The 20,016-nt window shown below is 37.9% G+C and overlaps 1 protein-coding gene across 13 annotated transcripts in view; it reads left to right on the top strand.

Annotated features, from left to right (window-relative positions):
- Positions 1 to 20,016, top strand: part of LOC110530853 (rho GTPase-activating protein 29) — a 104,772-nt gene that overhangs the window by 36,286 nt on the left and 48,470 nt on the right. For 2 of the 13 annotated variants that reach the window (XM_090182929.1, XM_036986632.2), the window contains exon 1: positions 348 to 1,031. The exons of 7 other annotated variants lie outside the window; for them this stretch is intronic. The gene's annotated coding sequence lies outside the window, so the exon portion shown is untranslated. Of the gene's footprint in view, positions 1 to 347; positions 1,032 to 1,139; positions 1,490 to 20,016 lie in introns of those variants that run through there. 4 more of the 13 variants (XM_090182930.1, XM_036986635.2, XM_090182931.1 and 1 more) reach the window with 3 other exon arrangements.

Below are 20,016 nucleotides of genomic sequence, written 5' to 3'. Positions count from 1 at the left end.
CTCTCTCTCTGCTCTCTCTCTCTGCTCTCTCTCTCTCTTTGCGACCCTTTCCTGAGCCTATTCTGCCGCTTACGGGATCCCTTGTTATCAAATGCAAATTAGCCCAGAAATGGTCGACAGTGCACATCCGACAATAAAAATAAGTGATACCTTCCAAAGACAGAATGACCAGTTGTTAAACACTTTCCCTCACTAAGAAACACACTGCATGTGGTCACTGAGTGTTCTCAGGGAAAGGAATGTAGCAATGGCCTCCTGGCCCGGGCTTGAATAATGCAGTTCCCATATTTGTCGGGTTGTGATTGGTGGCAACGAGTGGTGGGATCATTGTTGTAGAACTGCAGGATGTCCTGAGGAAGACGCTCAGCGCTCCGGCCTCTACAGGGGCGTCTACAGCACGGCAGCATTCAGGGGCAGGGCCAAGAGGCACCTCTATATACTTCTCTTACACCCCATTGGTCTCCTGAGGTGCTGCCCAGGCCTGGAACGTGGGTTAACGTTGGCTGTGGATTGCTCCCTCTCCTCTCCAACCCCCTTCCGAAGGTACCAGTAGACAAGAATGTATTTGTTAGAGGGACTGAACAGCAACAGCAACAGCGACAAAACATCAACAGAGATTTGATTTTGGTTTTGTGTTGATTGGTTGGTTTAGTCAGACCTCCTCCATTATCAGGAAACAGTGGAAGTGTTACGAAAAGGGTTTTGAAGAGAAGCTCTGCTGTACTGGGAGGGGTGAGGAAACTATGTCAGAAACGCTTTGGTTCAGACTTCACGGCTGAGCAACCACGATAGAACCAGGAGGTATCAGAGTGTTGGCTCAGCAACCACGATAGAACCAGGAGGTATCAGAGTGTTGGCTCGGCAACCACGATAGAACCAGGAGGTATCAGAGTGTTGGCTCAGCAACCACGATAGAACCAGGAGGTATCAGAGTGTTGGCTCAGCAACCACGATAGAACCAGGAGGTATCAGAGCCCTCAGGTTGATTGACTGAGCAGGCGGGACAGGTGGCGAGAAAGAAACAGACGGGGGTAAGTTTTACGATGGTCGTTTTGAAGGTTTTCTCAGTGTTCGTCGATGAGTTTTTAAGCTGCGTGAGTCGTTTCCTGTGGCGGGGAGACAGGAAGTGAAGTTGGATTTCTGTCTTCTCCTCTCTCTCTCTCTCTCTACCTCTCTACCTCTCTCTCTACCTCTCTCTCGCTCTCTCTCTCTACCTCTCTCTCTTGCTCTACCTCTCTCTCTCTTTCTCTCTCTCTCTACCCCTCTCTCTCTCTCTCTCTCTCTACCTCTTCTCTCTCTCTACCTCTCTCTCTCTCTTTCTCTCTCTATTTTCTCTTGGGCTGCTTTCTGCAAATGTCCTCTCTCTTACTGAACTGAACTGTTTCCTGTGTGAGAACGCTAACGTGCGCCGACGTCTTCTCGAAAGATTTGTCGACCCTTCGTTGTCCAAAAAACATTTGGACAACATATTTTCGGGAATTGCTAACAGGTACGGAAATATGTCTAATGTTGACAGGCTCAGTGAGCATGTGACCTGTGTTGAAGAGGTTTGATTGACAGATTGGAAACGTATATTACCACAGGATAATAGATTGGAGAGATTGTGTGTTTTGCACCATTCTGTTCTACTCTTCAAAAAAGATTTCCAATAAATTTTTTTGGACACACAGAAAGATGTCCCAAATTTGGGACATCCTTGACTGTGTTCCTGTTAGTCTCTATGTACTGTATGTCTATATCAGTGTGTTCCTGTTAGTCTCTATATACTGTATGTATATATCTCTGTGTTCCTGTTAGTCTCTATGTACTGTATGTCTATATCTCTGTGTTCCTGTTAGTCTCTATGTACTGTATGTCTATATATCTGTGTTCCTGTTAGTCTCTATGTACTGTATGTCTATATCTCTGTGTTCCTGTTAGTCTCTATGTACTGTGTGTCTATATCAGTGTGTTTTAACATCCTTGACTGTGTTTCTGTTAGTCTCTATGTACTGCATGTCTATATCAGTGTGTTCCTGTTAGTCTCTATGTACTGTATGTCTATATATCTGTGTTCCTGTTAGTCTCTATGTACTGTATGTCTATATCAGTGTGTTCCTGTTAGTCTCTATATACTGTATGTATATATCTCTGTGTTCCTGTTAGTCTCTATGTACTGTATGTCTATATCTCTGTGTTCCTGTTAGTCTCTATGTACTGTATGTCTATATATCTGTGTTCCTGTTAGTCTCTATGTACTGTATGTCTATATCTCTGTGTTCCTGTTAGTCTCTATGTACTGTGTGTCTATATCAGTGTGTTTTAACATCCTTGACTGTGTTTCTGTTAGTCTCTATGTACTGCATGTCTATATCAGTGTGTTCCTGTTAGTCTCTATGTACTGTATGTCTATATATCTGTGTTCCTGTTAGTCTCTATGTACTGTATGTCTATATATCTGTGTTCCTGTTAGTCTCTATGTACTGTATGTCTATATATCTGTGTTCCTGTTAGTCTCTATGTACTGTATGTCTATATATCTGTGTTCCTGTTAGTCTCTATGTACTGTATGTCTATATCTCTGTGTTCCTGTTAGTCTCTATGTACTGTATGTCTATATATCTGTGTTCCTGTTAGTCTCTATGTACTGTATGTCTATATCTCTGTGTTCCTGTTAGTCTCTATGTACTGTGTGTCTATATCAGTGTGTTTTAACATCCTTGACTGTGTTTCTGTTAGTCTCTATGTACTGCATGTCTATATCAGTGTGTTCCTGTTAGTCTCTATGTACTGTATGTCTATATATCTGTGTTCCTGTTAGTCTCTATGTACTGTATGTCTATATATCTGTGTTCCTGTTAGTCTCTATGTACTGTATGTCTATATATCTGTGTTCCTGTTAGTCTCTATGTACTGTATGTCTATATATCTGTGTTCCTGTTAGTCTCTATGTACTGTATGTCTATATCTCTGTGTTCCTGTTAGTCTCTATGTACTGTGTGTCTATATCAGTGTGTTTTAACATCCTTGACTGTGTTTCTGTTAGTCTCTATGTACTGCATGTCTATATCAGTGTGTTCCTGTTAGTCTCTATGTACTGTATGTCTATATATCTGTGTTCCTGTTAGTCTCTATGTACTGTATGTCTATATATCTGTGTTCCTGTTAGTCTCTATGTACTGTATGTCTATATCTCTGTGTTCCTGTTAGTCTCTATGTACTGTATGTCTATATCAGTGTGTTCCTGTTAGTCTCTATGTACTGTATGTCTATATATCTGTGTTCCTGTTAGTCTCTATGTACTGTATGTCTATATCTCTGTGTTCCTGTTAGTCTCTATGTACTGTATGTCTATATCAGTGTGTTTTAACATCCTTGACTGTGTTTCTGTTAGTCTCTATGTACTGCATGTCTATATCAGTGTGTTCCTGTTAGTCTCTATGTACTGTATGTCTATATCTCTGTGTTCCTGTTAGTCTCTATGTACTGTATGTCTATATCTCTGTGTTCCTGTTAGTCTCTATGTACTGTATGTCTATATCTCTGTGTTCCTGTTAGTCTCTATGTACTGTATGTCTATATCTCTGTGTTCCTGTTAGTCTCTATGTACTGTATGTCTATATCTCTGTGTTCCTGTTAGTCTCTATGTACTGTATGTCTATATCAGTGTGTTTTAACATCCTTGACTGTGTTCATGTTAGTCTCTATGTACTGTATGTCTATATCAGTGTGTTCCTGTTAGTCTCTATGTACTGTATGTCTATATCAGTGTGTTCCTGTTAGTCTCTATGTACTGTATGTCTATATCTCTGTGTTCCTGTTAGTCTCTATGTACTGTATGTCTATATCAGTGTGTTCCTGTTAGTCTCTATGTACTGTGTCTATATCAGTGTGTTTTAACACTTCTGCCCAGTTTATTGTTGAAAGGGACCATCCCATCACAGTTTCCTCACTATCTGCTCCCCAACAGAAAGAGAGGAAGTTATGAAATGTAGCCTATTTTTAAATGCTTAACCTTGCCCAATGAATGAAGTCATTCTACTGTGTTGATCTAATAAGGACTACCGTGCTACTTGTTATCTACTGTGTTGATCTAATAAGGACTATCGTGCTACTTGTTATCTACTGTGTTGTTCTAATAAGGACTACTGTGCTACTTGTTATCTACTGTGTTGATCTAATAAGGACAACCGTGCTACTTGTTATCTACTGTGTTGATCTAATAAGGACTACCATGCTACTTGTTATCTACTGTGTTGATCTAATAAGGACTACTGTGCTACTTGTTATCTACTGTGTTGATCTAATAAGGACTACTGTGCTACTTGTTATCTACTGTGTTGATCTAATAAGGACTACTGTGCTACTTGTTATCTACTGTGTTGTTCTAATAAGGACTACCGTGCTACTTGTTATCTACTGTGTTGATCTAATAAGGACTACTGTGCTACTTGTTATCTACTGTGTTGTTCTAATAAGGACTACTGTGCTACTTGTTATCTACTGTGTTGTTCTAATAAGGACTATCGTGCTACTTGTTATCTACTGTGTTGATCTAATAAGGACTACTGTGCTACTTGTTATCTACTGTGTTGATCTAATAAGGACTACCGTGCTACTTGTTATCTACTGTGTTGATCTAATAAGGACTACTGTGCTACTTGTTATCTACAGTGTTGATCTAATAAGGACTACCGTGCTACTTGTTATCTACTGTGTTGATCTAATAAGGACAACCGTGCTACTTGTTATCTACTGTGTTGTTCTAATAAGGACTACCGTGCTACTTGTTATCTACTGTGTTGTTCTAATAAGGACTACCGTGCTACTTGTTATCTACTGTGTTGATCTAATAAGGACAACCGTGCTACTTGTTATCTACTGTGTTGTTCTAATAAGGACTACCGTGCTACTTGTTATCTACTATGTTGTTCTAATAAGGACTACCGTGCTACTTGTTATCTACTGTGTTGATCTAATAAGGACTATCGTGCTACTTGTTATCTACTGTGTTGATCTAATAAGGACAACCGTGCTACTTGTTATCTAATGTGTTGATCTAATAAGGACTACCGTGCTACTTGTTATCTACTGTGTTGTTCTAATAAGGACTACCGTGCTACTTGTTATCTACTGTGTTGATCTAATAAGGACTATCGTGCTACTTGTTATCTACTGTGTTGATCTAATAAGGACAACCGTGCTACTTGTTATCTACTGTGTTGATCTAATAAGGACTACTGTGCTACTTGTTATCTACTGTGTTGTTCTAATAAGGACTATCGTGCTACTTGTTATCTACTGTGTTGATCTAATAAGGACTACCGTGCTACTTGTTATCTACTGTGTTGTTCTAATAAGGACTACTGTGCTACTTGTTATCTACAGTGTTGATCTAATAAGGACTACCGTGCTACTTGTTATCTACTGTGTTGATCTAATAAGGACTACCGTGCTACTTGTTATCTACTGTGTTGATCTAATAAGGACTACTGTGCTACTTGTTATCTACTGTGTTGATCTAATAAGGACTACCGTGCTACTTGTTATCTACTGTGTTGATCTAATAAGGACTACCGTGCTACTTGTTATCTACTGTGTTGTTCTAATAAGGACTACTGTGCTACTTGTTATCTACTGTGTTGTTCTAATAAGGACTACCGTGCTACTTGTTATCTACTGTGTTGATCTAATAAGGACTACCGTTCTACTTGTTATCTACTGTGTTGTTCTAATAAGGACTACCGTGCTACTTGTTATCTACTGTGTTGATCTAATGAGGACTATCGTGCTACTTGTTATCTACTGTGTTGATCTAATAAGGACAACCGTGCTACTTGTTATCTACTGTGTTGATCTAATAAGGACTACCGTGCTACTTGTTATCTACTGTGTTGATCTAATAAGGACTATCGTGCTACTTGTTATCTACTGTGTTGATCTAATAAGGACAACCGTGCTACTTGTTATCTACTGTGTTGATCTAATAAGGACTACCGTGCTACTTGTTATCTACTGTGTTGTTCTAATAAGGACTACCGTGCTACTTGTTATCTACTGTGTTGATCTAATAAGGACTATCGTGCTACTTGTTATCTACTGTGTTGATCTAATAAGGACAACCGTGCTACTTGTTATCTACTGTGTTGATCTAATAAGGACTACCGTGCTACTTGTTATCTACTGTGTTGATCTAATAAGGACAACTGTGCTACTTGTTATCTACTGTGTTGATCTAATAAGGACAACCGTGCTACTTGTTATCTACTGTGTTGATCTAATAAGGACAACCGTGCTACTTGTTATCTACTGTGTTGTTCTAATAAGGACTATCGTGCTACTTGTTATCTACTGTGTTGATCTAATAAGGACAACCGTGCTACTTGTTATCTACTGTGTTGATCTAATAAGGACTACCGTGCTACTTGTTATCTACTGTGTTGTTCTAATAAGGACTACCGTGCTACTTGTTATCTACTGTGTTGATCTAATAAGGACTATCGTGCTACTTGTTATCTACTGTGTTGATCTAATAAGGACAACTGTGCTACTTGTTATCTACTGTGTTGATCTAATAAGGACTACCGTTCTACTTGTTATCTACTGTGTTGATCTAATAAGGACTACTGTGCTACTTGTTATCTACTGTGTTGATCTAATAAGGACTACCGTGCTACTTGTTATCTACTGTGTTGTTCAAATAAGGACTACTGTGCTACTTGTTATCTACTGTGTTGATCTAATAAGGACTACTGTGCTACTTGTTATCTACTGTGTTGATCTAATAAGGACTACCGTGCTACTTGTTATCTACTGTGTTGTTCAAATAAGGACTACTGTGCTACTTGTTATCTACTGTGTTGATCTAATAAGGACTACTGTGCTACTTGTTATCTACTGTGTTGATCTAATAAGGACTACCATGCTACTTGTTATCTACTGTGTTGTTCTAATAAGGACTACCGTGCTACTTGTTATCTACTGTGTTGATCTAATAAGGACTACTGTGCTACTTGTTATCTACTGTGTTGTTCTAATAAGGACTACTGTGCTACTTGTTATCTACTGTGTTGTTCTAATAAGGACTACCGTGCTACTTGTCATCTACTGTGTTGATCTAATAAGGACTACTGTGCTACTTGTTATCTACTGTGTTGATCTAGTAAGGACTACCGTGCTACTTGTTATCTACTGTGTTGATCTAATAAGGACTACCGTGCTACTTGTTATCTACTGTGTTGATCTAATAAGGACAACCGTGCTACTTGTTATCTACTGTGTTGTTCTAATAAGGACTACCGTGCTACTTGTTATCTACTGTGTTGATCTAATAAGGACTATCGTGCTACTTGTTATCTACTGTGTTGATCTAATAAGGACAACTGTGCTACTTGTTATCTACTGTGTTGATCTAATAAGGACTACCGTGCTACTTGTTATCTACTGTGTTTTTCTAATAAGGACTACCGTGCTACTTGTTATCTACTGTGTTGATCTAATAAGGACTATCGTGCTACTTGTTATCTACTGTGTTGATCTAATAAGGACAACTGTGCTACTTGTTATCTACTGTGTTGATCTAATAAGGACTACTGTTCTACTTGTTATCTACTGTGTTGTTCTAATAAGGACTATCGTGCTACTTGTTATCTACTGTGTTGATCTAATAAGGACTACTGTGCTACTTGTTATCTACTGTGTTGATCTAATATGGACTACCGTGCTACTTGTTATCTACTGTGTTGTTCAAATAAGGACTACCGTGCTACTTGTTATCTATTGTGTTGATCTAATAAGGACTACTGTGCTACTTGTTATCTACTGTGTTGATCTAATAAGGACTACCATGCTACTTGTTATCTACTGTGTTGTTCTAATAAGGACTACTGTGCTACTTGTTATCTACTGTGTTGATCTAATAAGGACTACTGTGCTACTTGTTATCTACTGTGTTGTTCTAATAAGGACTACTGTGCTACTTGTTATCTACTGTGTTGTTCTAATAAGGACTACCGTGCTACTTGTTATCTACTGTGTTGATCTAATAAGGACTACTGTGCTACTTGTTATCTACTGTGTTGATCTAGTAAGGACTACCGTGCTACTTGTTATCTACTGTGTTGATCTAATAAGGACTACCGTGCTACTTGTTATCTACTGTGTTGATCTAATAAGGACAACCGTGCTACTTGTTATCTACTGTGTTGTTCTAATAAGGACTACCGTGCTACTTGTTATCTACTGTGTTGATCTAATAAGGACTATCGTGCTACTTGTTATCTACTGTGTTGATCTAATAAGGACAACCGTGCTACTTGTTATCTACTGTGTTGATCTAATAAGGACTACCGTGCTACTTGTTATCTACTGTGTTGATCTAATAAGGACAACCGTGCTACTTGTTATCTACTGTGTTGTTCTAATAAGGACTACCGTGCTACTTGTTATCTACTGTGTTGATCTAATAAGGACAACCGTGCTACTTGTTATCTACTGTGTTGTTCTAATAAGGACTACCGTGCTACTTGTTATCTACTATGTTGTTCTAATAAGGACTACCGTGCTACTTGTTATCTACTGTGTTGATCTAATAAGGACTATCGTGCTACTTGTTATCTACTGTGTTGATCTAATAAGGACAACCGTGCTACTTGTTATCTAATGTGTTGATCTAATAAGGACTACCGTGCTACTTGTTATCTACTGTGTTGTTCTAATAAGGACTACCGTGCTACTTGTTATCTACTGTGTTGATCTAATAAGGACTATCGTGCTACTTGTTATCTACTGTGTTGATCTAATAAGGACAACCGTGCTACTTGTTATCTACTGTGTTGATCTAATAAGGACTACTGTGCTACTTGTTATCTACTGTGTTGTTCTAATAAGGACTATCGTGCTACTTGTTATCTACTGTGTTGATCTAATAAGGACTACCGTGCTACTTGTTATCTACTGTGTTGTTCTAATAAGGACTACTGTGCTACTTGTTATCTACAGTGTTGATCTAATAAGGACTACCGTGCTACTTGTTATCTACTGTGTTGATCTAATAAGGACTACCGTGCTACTTGTTATCTACTGTGTTGATCTAATAAGGACTACTGTGCTACTTGTTATCTACTGTGTTGATCTAATAAGGACTACCGTGCTACTTGTTATCTACTGTGTTGATCTAATAAGGACTACCGTGCTACTTGTTATCTACTGTGTTGTTCTAATAAGGACTACTGTGCTACTTGTTATCTACTGTGTTGTTCTAATAAGGACTACCGTGCTACTTGTTATCTACTGTGTTGATCTAATAAGGACTACCGTTCTACTTGTTATCTACTGTGTTGTTCTAATAAGGACTACCGTGCTACTTGTTATCTACTGTGTTGATCTAATGAGGACTATCGTGCTACTTGTTATCTACTGTGTTGATCTAATAAGGACAACCGTGCTACTTGTTATCTACTGTGTTGATCTAATAAGGACTACCGTGCTACTTGTTATCTACTGTGTTGATCTAATAAGGACTATCGTGCTACTTGTTATCTACTGTGTTGATCTAATAAGGACAACCGTGCTACTTGTTATCTACTGTGTTGATCTAATAAGGACTACCGTGCTACTTGTTATCTACTGTGTTGTTCTAATAAGGACTACCGTGCTACTTGTTATCTACTGTGTTGATCTAATAAGGACTATCGTGCTACTTGTTATCTACTGTGTTGATCTAATAAGGACAACCGTGCTACTTGTTATCTACTGTGTTGATCTAATAAGGACTACCGTGCTACTTGTTATCTACTGTGTTGATCTAATAAGGACAACTGTGCTACTTGTTATCTACTGTGTTGATCTAATAAGGACAACCGTGCTACTTGTTATCTACTGTGTTGATCTAATAAGGACAACCGTGCTACTTGTTATCTATTGTGTTGATCTAATAAGGACTACTGTGCTACTTGTTATCTACTGTGTTGATCTAATAAGGACTACCATGCTACTTGTTATCTACTGTGTTGTTCTAATAAGGACTACCGTGCTACTTGTTATCTACTGTGTTGTTCTAATAAGGACTACCGTGCTACTTGTTATCTACTGTGTTGATCTAATAAGGACTATCGTGCTACTTGTTATCTACTGTGTTGATCTAATAAGGACAACCGTGCTACTTGTTATCTACTGTGTTGATCTAATAAGGACAACCGTGCTACTTGTTATCTACTGTGTTGATCTAATAAGGACTACCGTGCTACTTGTTATCTATTGTGTTGATCTAATAAGGACTACTGTGCTACTTGTTATCTACTGTGTTGATCTAATAAGGACTACCATGCTACTTGTTATCTACTGTGTTGTTCTAATAAGGACTACCGTGCTACTTGTTATCTACTGTGTTGATCTAATAAGGACTACTGTGCTACTTGTTATCTACTGTGTTGTTCTAATAAGGACTACTGTGCTACTTGTTATCTACTGTGTTGTTCTAATAAGGACTACCGTGCTACTTGTTATCTACTGTGTTGATCTAATAAGGACTACTGTGCTACTTGTTATCTACTGTGTTGATCTAGTAAGGACTACCGTGCTACTTGTTATCTACTGTGTTGATCTAATAAGGACTACCGTGCTACTTGTTATCTACTGTGTTGATCTAATAAGGACAACCGTGCTACTTGTTATCTACTGTGTTGTTCTAATAAGGACTACCGTGCTACTTGTTATCTACTGTGTTGATCTAATAAGGACTATCGTGCTACTTGTTATCTACTGTGTTGATCTAATAAGGACAACCGTGCTACTTGTTATCTACTGTGTTGATCTAATAAGGACTACCGTGCTACTTGTTATCTACTGTGTTGTTCTAATAAGGACTACCGTGCTACTTGTTATCTACTGTGTTGATCTAATAAGGACTATCGTGCTAGTTGTTATCTACTGTGTTGATCTAATAAGGACTACCGTGCTACTTGTTATCTACTGTGTTGATCTAATAAGGACTACTGTGCTACTTGTTATCTACTGTGTTGATCTAATAAGGACTACCGTGCTACTTGTTATCTACTGTGTTGTTCTAATAAGGACTACCGTGCTACGTGTTATCTACTGTGTTGATCTAATAAGGACTACCGTGCTACTTGTTATCTACTGTGTTGATCTAATAAGGACTACCGTGCTACTTGTTATCTACTGTGTTGTTCTAATAAGGACTACCGTGCTACTTGTTATCTACTGTGTTGATCTAATAAGGACTATCGTGCTACTTGTTATCTACTGTGTTGATCTAATAAGGACTACTGTGCTACTTGTTATCTACTGTGTTGTTCTAATAAGGACTACTGTGCTACTTGTTATCTACTGTGTTGTTCTAATAAGGACTACCGTGCTACTTGTTATCTACTGTGTTGATCTAATAAGGACTACTGTGCTACTTGTTATCTACTGTGTTGATCTAGTAAGGACTACCGTGCTACTTGTTATCTACTGTGTTGATCTAATAAGGACTACCGTGCTACTTGTTATCTACTGTGTTGATCTAATGACAACCGTGCTACTTGTTATCTACTGTGTTGTTCTAATAAGGACTACCGTGCTACTTGTTATCTACTGTGTTGATCTAATAAGGACTATCGTGCTACTTGTTATCTACTGTGTTGATCTAATAAGGACAACCGTGCTACTTGTTATCTACTGTGTTGATCTAATAAGGACTACCGTGCTACTTGTTATCTACTGTGTTGTTCTAATAAGGACTACCGTGCTACTTGTTATCTACTGTGTTGATCTAATAAGGACTATCGTGCTAGTTGTTATCTACTGTGTTGATCTAATAAGGACTACCGTGCTACTTGTTATCTACTGTGTTGATCTAATAAGGACTACTGTGCTACTTGTTATCTACTGTGTTGATCTAATAAGGACTACTGTGCTACTTGTTATCTACTGTGTTGATCTAATAAGGACTACCGTGCTACTTGTTATCTACTGTGTTGTTCTAATAAGGACTACCGTGCTACGTGTTATCTACTGTGTTGATCTAATAAGGACTACCGTGCTACTTGTTATCTACTGTGTTGATCTAATAAGGACTACCGTGCTACTTGTTATCTACTGTGTTGTTCTAATAAGGACTACCGTGCTACTTGTTATCTACTGTGTTGATCTAATAAGGACTATCGTGCTACTTGTTATCTACTGTGTTGATCTAATAAGGACAACCGTGCTACTTGTTATCTACTGTGTTGATCTAATAAGGACTACCGTTCTACTTGTTATCTACTGTGTTGTTCTAATAAGGACTATCGTGCTACTTGTTATCTACTGTGTTGATCTAATAAGGACTACTGTGCTACTTGTTATCTACTGTGTTGATCCAATAAGGACTACCGTGCTACTTGTTATCTACTGTGTTGATCCAATAAGGACTACCGTGCTACTTGTTATCTACTGTGTTGTTCTAATAAGGACTACTGTGCTACTTGTTATCTACTGTGTTGATCTAGTAAGGACTACCGTGCTACTTGTTATCTACTGTGTTGATCTAATAAGGACTACTGTGCTACTTGTTATCTACTGTGTTGATCTAATAAGGACTACCGTGCTACTTGTTATCTACTGTGTTGATCTAATAAGGACTATCGTGCTACTTGTTATCTACTGTGTTGATCTAATAAGGACTACCGTGCTACTTGTTATCTACTGTGTTGATCTAATAAGGACTACTGTGCTACTTGTTATCTACTGTGTTGTTCTAATAAGGACTACTGTGCTACTTGTTATCTACTGTGTTGTTCTAATAAGGACTACCGTGCTACTTGTTATCTACTGTGTTGATCTAATAAGGACTACTGTGCTACTTGTTATCTACTGTGTTGATCTAGTAAGGACTACCGTGCTACTTGTTATCTACTGTGTTGATCTAATAAGGACTACCGTGCTACTTGTTATCTACTGTGTTGATCTAATGACAACCGTGCTACTTGTTATCTACTGTGTTGTTCTAATAAGGACTACCGTGCTACTTGTTATCTACTGTGTTGATCTAATAAGGACTATCGTGCTACTTGTTATCTACTGTGTTGATCTAATAAGGACAACCGTGCTACTTGTTATCTACTGTGTTGATCTAATAAGGACTACCGTGCTACTTGTTATCTACTGTGTTGATCTAATAAGGACTATCGTGCTAGTTGTTATCTACTGTGTTGATCTAATAAGGACTACCGTGCTACTTGTTATCTACTGTGTTGATCTAATAAGGACTACTGTGCTACTTGTTATCTACTGTGTTGATCTAATAAGGACTACTGTGCTACTTGTTATCTACTGTGTTGATCTAATAAGGACTACCGTGCTACTTGTTATCTACTGTGTTGTTCTAATAAGGACTACCGTGCTACGTGTTATCTACTGTGTTGATCTAATAAGGACTACCGTGCTACTTGTTATCTACTGTGTTGATCTAATAAGGACTACCGTGCTACTTGTTATCTACTGTGTTGTTCTAATAAGGACTACCGTGCTACTTGTTATCTACTGTGTTGATCTAATAAGGACTATCGTGCTACTTGTTATCTACTGTGTTGATCTAATAAGGACAACCGTGCTACTTGTTATCTACTGTGTTGATCTAATAAGGACTACCGTTCTACTTGTTATCTACTGTGTTGTTCTAATAAGGACTATCGTGCTACTTGTTATCTACTGTGTTGATCTAATAAGGACTACTGTGCTACTTGTTATCTACTGTGTTGATCCAATAAGGACTACCGTGCTACTTGTTATCTACTGTGTTGTTCTAATAAGGACTACCGTGCTACTTGTTATCTACTGTGTTGATCTAATAAGGACTACTGTGCTACTTGTTATCTACTGTGTTGATCTAGTAAGGACTACCGTGCTACTTGTTATCTACTGTGTTGATCTAATAAGGACTACTGTGCTACTTGTTATCTACTGTGTTGATCTAATAAGGACTACCGTGCTACTTGTTATCTACTGTGTTGATCTAATAAGGACTATCGTGCTACTTGTTATCTACTGTGTTGATCTAATAAGGACTACCGTGCTACTTGTTATCTACTGTGTTGATCTAATAAGGACAACCGTGCTACTTGTTATCTACTGTGTTGTTCTAATAAGGACTACCGTGCTACTTGTTATCTACTGTGTTGATCTAATAAGGACTATCGTGCTACTTGTTATCTACTGTGTTGATCTAATAAGGACAACCGTGCTACTTGTTATCTACTGTGTTGATCTAATAAGGACTACCGTGCTACTTGTTATCTACTGTGTTGTTCTAATAAGGACTACCGTGCTACTTGTTATCTACTGTGTTGATATAATAAGGACTATCGTGCTAGTTGTTATCTACTGTGTTGATCTAATAAGGACTACCGTGCTACTTGTTATCTACTGTGTTGATCTAATAAGGACTACTGTGCTACTTGTTATCTACTGTGTTGATCTAATAAGGACTACCGTGCTACTTGTTATCTACTGTGTTGTTCTAATAAGGACTACCGTGCTACTTGTTATCTACTGTGTTGATCTAATAAGGACTACTGTGCTACTTGTTATCTACTGTGTTGATCTAGTAAGGACTACCGTGCTACTTGTTATCTACTGTGTTGATCTAATAAGGACTACCGTGCTACTTGTTATCTACTGTGTTGATCTAATAAGGACAACCGTGCTACTTGTTATCTACTGTGTTGTTCTAATAAGGACTACCGTGCTACTTGTTATCTACTGTGTTGATCTAATAAGGACTATCGTGCTACTTGTTATCTACTGTGTTGATCTAATAAGGACAACCGTGCTACTTGTTATCTACTGTGTTGATCTAATAAGGACTACCGTGCTACTTGTTATCTACTGTGTTGTTCTAATAAGGACTACCGTGCTACTTGTTATCTACTGTGTTGATCTAATAAGGACTATCGTGCTAGTTGTTATCTACTGTGTTGATCTAATAAGGACTACCGTGCTACTTGTTATCTACTGTGTTGATCTAATAAGGACTACTGTGCTACTTGTTATCTACTGTGTTGATCTAATAAGGACTACTGTGCTACTTGTTATCTACTGTGTTGATCTAATAAGGACTACTGTGCTACTTGTTATCTACTGTGTTGATCTAATAAGGACTACCGTGCTACTTGTTATCTACTGTGTTGTTCTAATAAGGACTACCGTGCTACGTGTTATCTACTGTGTTGATCTAATAAGGACTACCGTGCTACTTGTTATCTACTGTGTTGATCTAATAAGGACTACCGTGCTACTTGTTATCTACTGTGTTGTTCTAATAAGGACTACCGTGCTACTTGTTATCTACTGTGTTGATCTAATAAGGACTATCGTGCTACTTGTTATCTACTGTGTTGATCTAATAAGGACAACCGTGCTACTTGTTATCTACTGTGTTGTTCTAATAAGGACTACCGTTCTACTTGTTATCTACTGTGTTGTTCTAATAAGGACTATTGTGCTACTTGTTATCTACTGTGTTGATCTAATAAGGACTACTGTGCTACTTGTTATCTACTGTGTTGATCCAATAAGGACTACCGTGCTACTTGTTATCTACTGTGTTGTTCTAATAAGGACTACCGTGCTAGTTGTTATCTACTGTGTTGATCTAATAAGGACTACCGTGCTACTTGTTATCTACTGTGTTGTTCTAATAAGGACTACCGTGCTACTTGTTATCTACTGTGTTGATCTAATAAGGACTATCGTGCTAGTTGTTATCTACTGTGTTGATCTAATAAGGACTACCGTGCTACTTGTTATCTACTGTGTTGATCTAATAAGGACTACTGTGCTACTTGTTATCTACTGTGTTGATCTAATAAGGACTACTGTGCTACTTGTTATCTACTGTGTTGATCTAATAAGGACTACTGTGCTACTTGTTATCTACTGTGTTGATCTAATAAGGACTACCGTGCTACTTGTTATCTACTGTGTTGTTCTAATAAGGACTACCGTGCTACGTGTTATCTACTGTGTTGATCTAATAAGGACTACCGTGCTACTTGTTATCTACTGTGTTGATCTAATAAGGACTACCGTGCTACTTGTTATCTACTGTGTTGTTCTAATAAGGACTACCGTGCTACTTGTTATCTACTGTGTTGATCTAATAAGGACTATCGTGCTACTTGTTATCTACTGTGTTGATCTAATAAGGACAACCGTGCTACTTGTTATCTACTGTGTTGATCTAATAAGGACTACCGTTCTACTTGTTATCTACTGTGTTGTTCTAATAAGGACTATCGTGCTACTTGTTATCTACTGTGTTGATCTAATAAGGACTACTGTGCTACTTGTTATCTACTGTGTTGATCCAATAAGGACTACCGTGCTACTTGTTATCTACTGTGTTGTTCTAATAAGGACTACCGTGCTAGTTGTTATCTACTGTGTTGATCTAATAAGGACTACTGTGCTACTTGTTATCTACTGTGTTGATCTAATAAGGACTACTGTGCTACTTGTTATCTACTGTGTTGTTCTAATAAGGACTACCGTGCTACTTGTTATCTACTGTGTTGATCTAATAAGGACTACTGTGCTACTTGTTATCTACTGTGTTGATCTAGTAAGGACTACCGTGCTACTTGTTATCTACTGTGTTGATCTAATAAGGACTACTGTGCTACTTGTTATCTACTGTGTTGATCTAATAAGGACTACCGTGCTACTTGTTATCTACTGTGTTGATCTAATAAGGACTATCGTGCTACTTGTTATCTACTGTGTTGATCTAATAAGGACAACCGTGCTACTTGTTATCTACTGTGTTGATCTAATAAGGACTACCGTGCTACTTGTTATCTACTGTGTTGATCTAATAAGGACTATCGTGCTACTTGTTATCTACTGTGTTGATCTAATAAGGACTACCGTGCTACTTGTTATCTACTGTGTTGATCTAATAAGGACTACTGTGCTACTTGTTATCTACTGTGTTGATCTAATAAGGACTACTGTGCTACTTGTTATCTACTGTGTTGATCTAATAAGGACTACTGTGCTACTTGTTATCTACTGTGTTGATCTAATAAGGACTACCGTGCTACTTGTTATCTACTGTGTTGTTCTAATAAGGACTACCGTGCTACGTGTTATCTACTGTGTTGATCTAATAAGGACTATCGTGCTACTTGTTATCTACTGTGTTGATCTAATAAGGACTACCGTGCTACTTGTTATCTACTGTGTTGTTCTAATAAGGACTACCGTGCTACTTGTTATCTACTGTGTTGATCTAATAAGGACTACTGTGCTACTTGTTATCTACTGTGTTGATCTAATAAGGACAACCGTGCTACTTGTTATCTACTGTGTTGATCTAATAAGGACTACCGTGCTACTTGTTATCTACTGTGTTGTTCTAATAAGGACTATCGTGCTACTTGTTATCTACTGTGTTGATCTAATAAGGACAACCGTGCTACTTGTTATCTACTGTGTTGATCTAATAAGGACTACTGTGCTACTTGTTATCTACTGTGTTGTTCTAATAAGGACTATCGTGCTACTTGTTATCTACTGTGTTGATCTAATAAGGACTACCGTGCTACTTGTTATCTACTGTGTTGTTCTAATAAGGACTACTGTGCTACTTGTTATCTACAGTGTTGATCTAATAAGGACTACCGTGCTACTTGTTATCTACTGTGTTGATCTAATAAGGACTACCGTGCTACTTGTTATCTACTGTGTTGATCTAATAAGGACTACTGTGCTACTTGTTATCTACTGTGTTGATCTAATAAGGACTACCGTGCTACTTGTTATCTACTGTGTTGATCTAATAAGGACTACCGTGCTACTTGTTATCTACTGTGTTGTTCTAATAAGGACTACTGTGCTACTTGTTATCTACTGTGTTGTTCTAATAAGGACTACCGTGCTACTTGTTATCTACTGTGTTGATCTAATAAGGACTACCGTTCTACTTGTTATCTACTGTGTTGTTCTAATAAGGACTACCGTGCTACTTGTTATCTACTGTGTTGATCTAATGAGGACTATCGTGCTACTTGTTATCTACTGTGTTGATCTAATAAGGACAACCGTGCTACTTGTTATCTACTGTGTTGATCTAATAAGGACTACCGTGCTACTTGTTATCTACTGTGTTGATCTAATAAGGACTATCGTGCTACTTGTTATCTACTGTGTTGATCTAATAAGGACAACCGTGCTACTTGTTATCTACTGTGTTGATCTAATAAGGACTACCGTGCTACTTGTTATCTACTGTGTTGTTCTAATAAGGACTACCGTGCTACTTGTTATCTACTGTGTTGATCTAATAAGGACTATCGTGCTACTTGTTATCTACTGTGTTGATCTAATAAGGACAACCGTGCTACTTGTTATCTACTGTGTTGATCTAATAAGGACTACCGTGCTACTTGTTATCTACTGTGTTGATCTAATAAGGACAACTGTGCTACTTGTTATCTACTGTGTTGATCTAATAAGGACAACCGTGCTACTTGTTATCTACTGTGTTGATCTAATAAGGACAACCGTGCTACTTGTTATCTATTGTGTTGATCTAATAAGGACTACTGTGCTACTTGTTATCTACTGTGTTGATCTAATAAGGACTACCATGCTACTTGTTATCTACTGTGTTGTTCTAATAAGGACTACCGTGCTACTTGTTATCTACTGTGTTGTTCTAATAAGGACTACCGTGCTACTTGTTATCTACTGTGTTGATCTAATAAGGACTATCGTGCTACTTGTTATCTACTGTGTTGATCTAATAAGGACAACCGTGCTACTTGTTATCTACTGTGTTGATCTAATAAGGACAACCGTGCTACTTGTTATCTACTGTGTTGATCTAATAAGGACTACCGTGCTACTTGTTATCTATTGTGTTGATCTAATAAGGACTACTGTGCTACTTGTTATCTACTGTGTTGATCTAATAAGGACTACCATGCTACTTGTTATCTACTGTGTTGTTCTAATAAGGACTACCGTGCTACTTGTTATCTACTGTGTTGATCTAATAAGGACTACTGTGCTACTTGTTATCTACTGTGTTGTTCTAATAAGGACTACTGTGCTACTTGTTATCTACTGTGTTGTTCTAATAAGGACTACCGTGCTACTTGTTATCTACTGTGTTGATCTAATAAGGACTACTGTGCTACTTGTTATCTACTGTGTTGATCTAGTAAGGACTACCGTGCTACTTGTTATCTACTGTGTTGATCTAATAAGGACTACCGTGCTACTTGTTATCTACTGTGTTGATCTAATAAGGACAACCGTGCTACTTGTTATCTACTGTGTTGTTCTAATAAGGACTACCGTGCTACTTGTTATCTACTGTGTTGATCTAATAAGGACTATCGTGCTACTTGTTATCTACTGTGTTGATCTAATAAGGACAACCGTGCTACTTGTTATCTACTGTGTTGATCTAATAAGGACTACCGTGCTACTTGTTATCTACTGTGTTGTTCTAATAAGGACTACCGTGCTACTTGTTATCTACTGTGTTGATCTAATAAGGACTATCGTGCTAGTTGTTATCTACTGTGTTGATCTAATAAGGACTACCGTGCTACTTGTTATCTACTGTGTTGATCTAATAAGGACTACTGTGCTACTTGTTATCTACTGTGTTGATCTAATAAGGACTACCGTGCTACTTGTTATCTACTGTGTTGTTCTAATAAGGACTACCGTGCTACGTGTTATCTACTGTGTTGATCTAATAAGGACTACCGTGCTACTTGTTATCTACTGTGTTGATCTAATAAGGACTACCGTGCTACTTGTTATCTACTGTGTTGTTCTAATAAGGACTACCGTGCTACTTGTTATCTACTGTGTTGATCTAATAAGGACTATCGTGCTACTTGTTATCTACTGTGTTGATCTAATAAGGACTACTGTGCTACTTGTTATCTACTGTGTTGTTCTAATAAGGACTACTGTGCTACTTGTTATCTACTGTGTTGTTCTAATAAGGACTACCGTGCTACTTGTTATCTA

The sequence above is a fragment of the Oncorhynchus mykiss genome, chromosome 8 (genome assembly GCF_057628025.1).
Source record: "Oncorhynchus mykiss isolate SJ-2025 chromosome 8, ASM5762802v1, whole genome shotgun sequence".
In the NCBI taxonomy this organism is placed as follows: Eukaryota; Metazoa; Chordata; class Actinopteri; order Salmoniformes; family Salmonidae; genus Oncorhynchus; species Oncorhynchus mykiss.
This window is presented reverse-complemented; position numbering and strand designations above follow the sequence as displayed.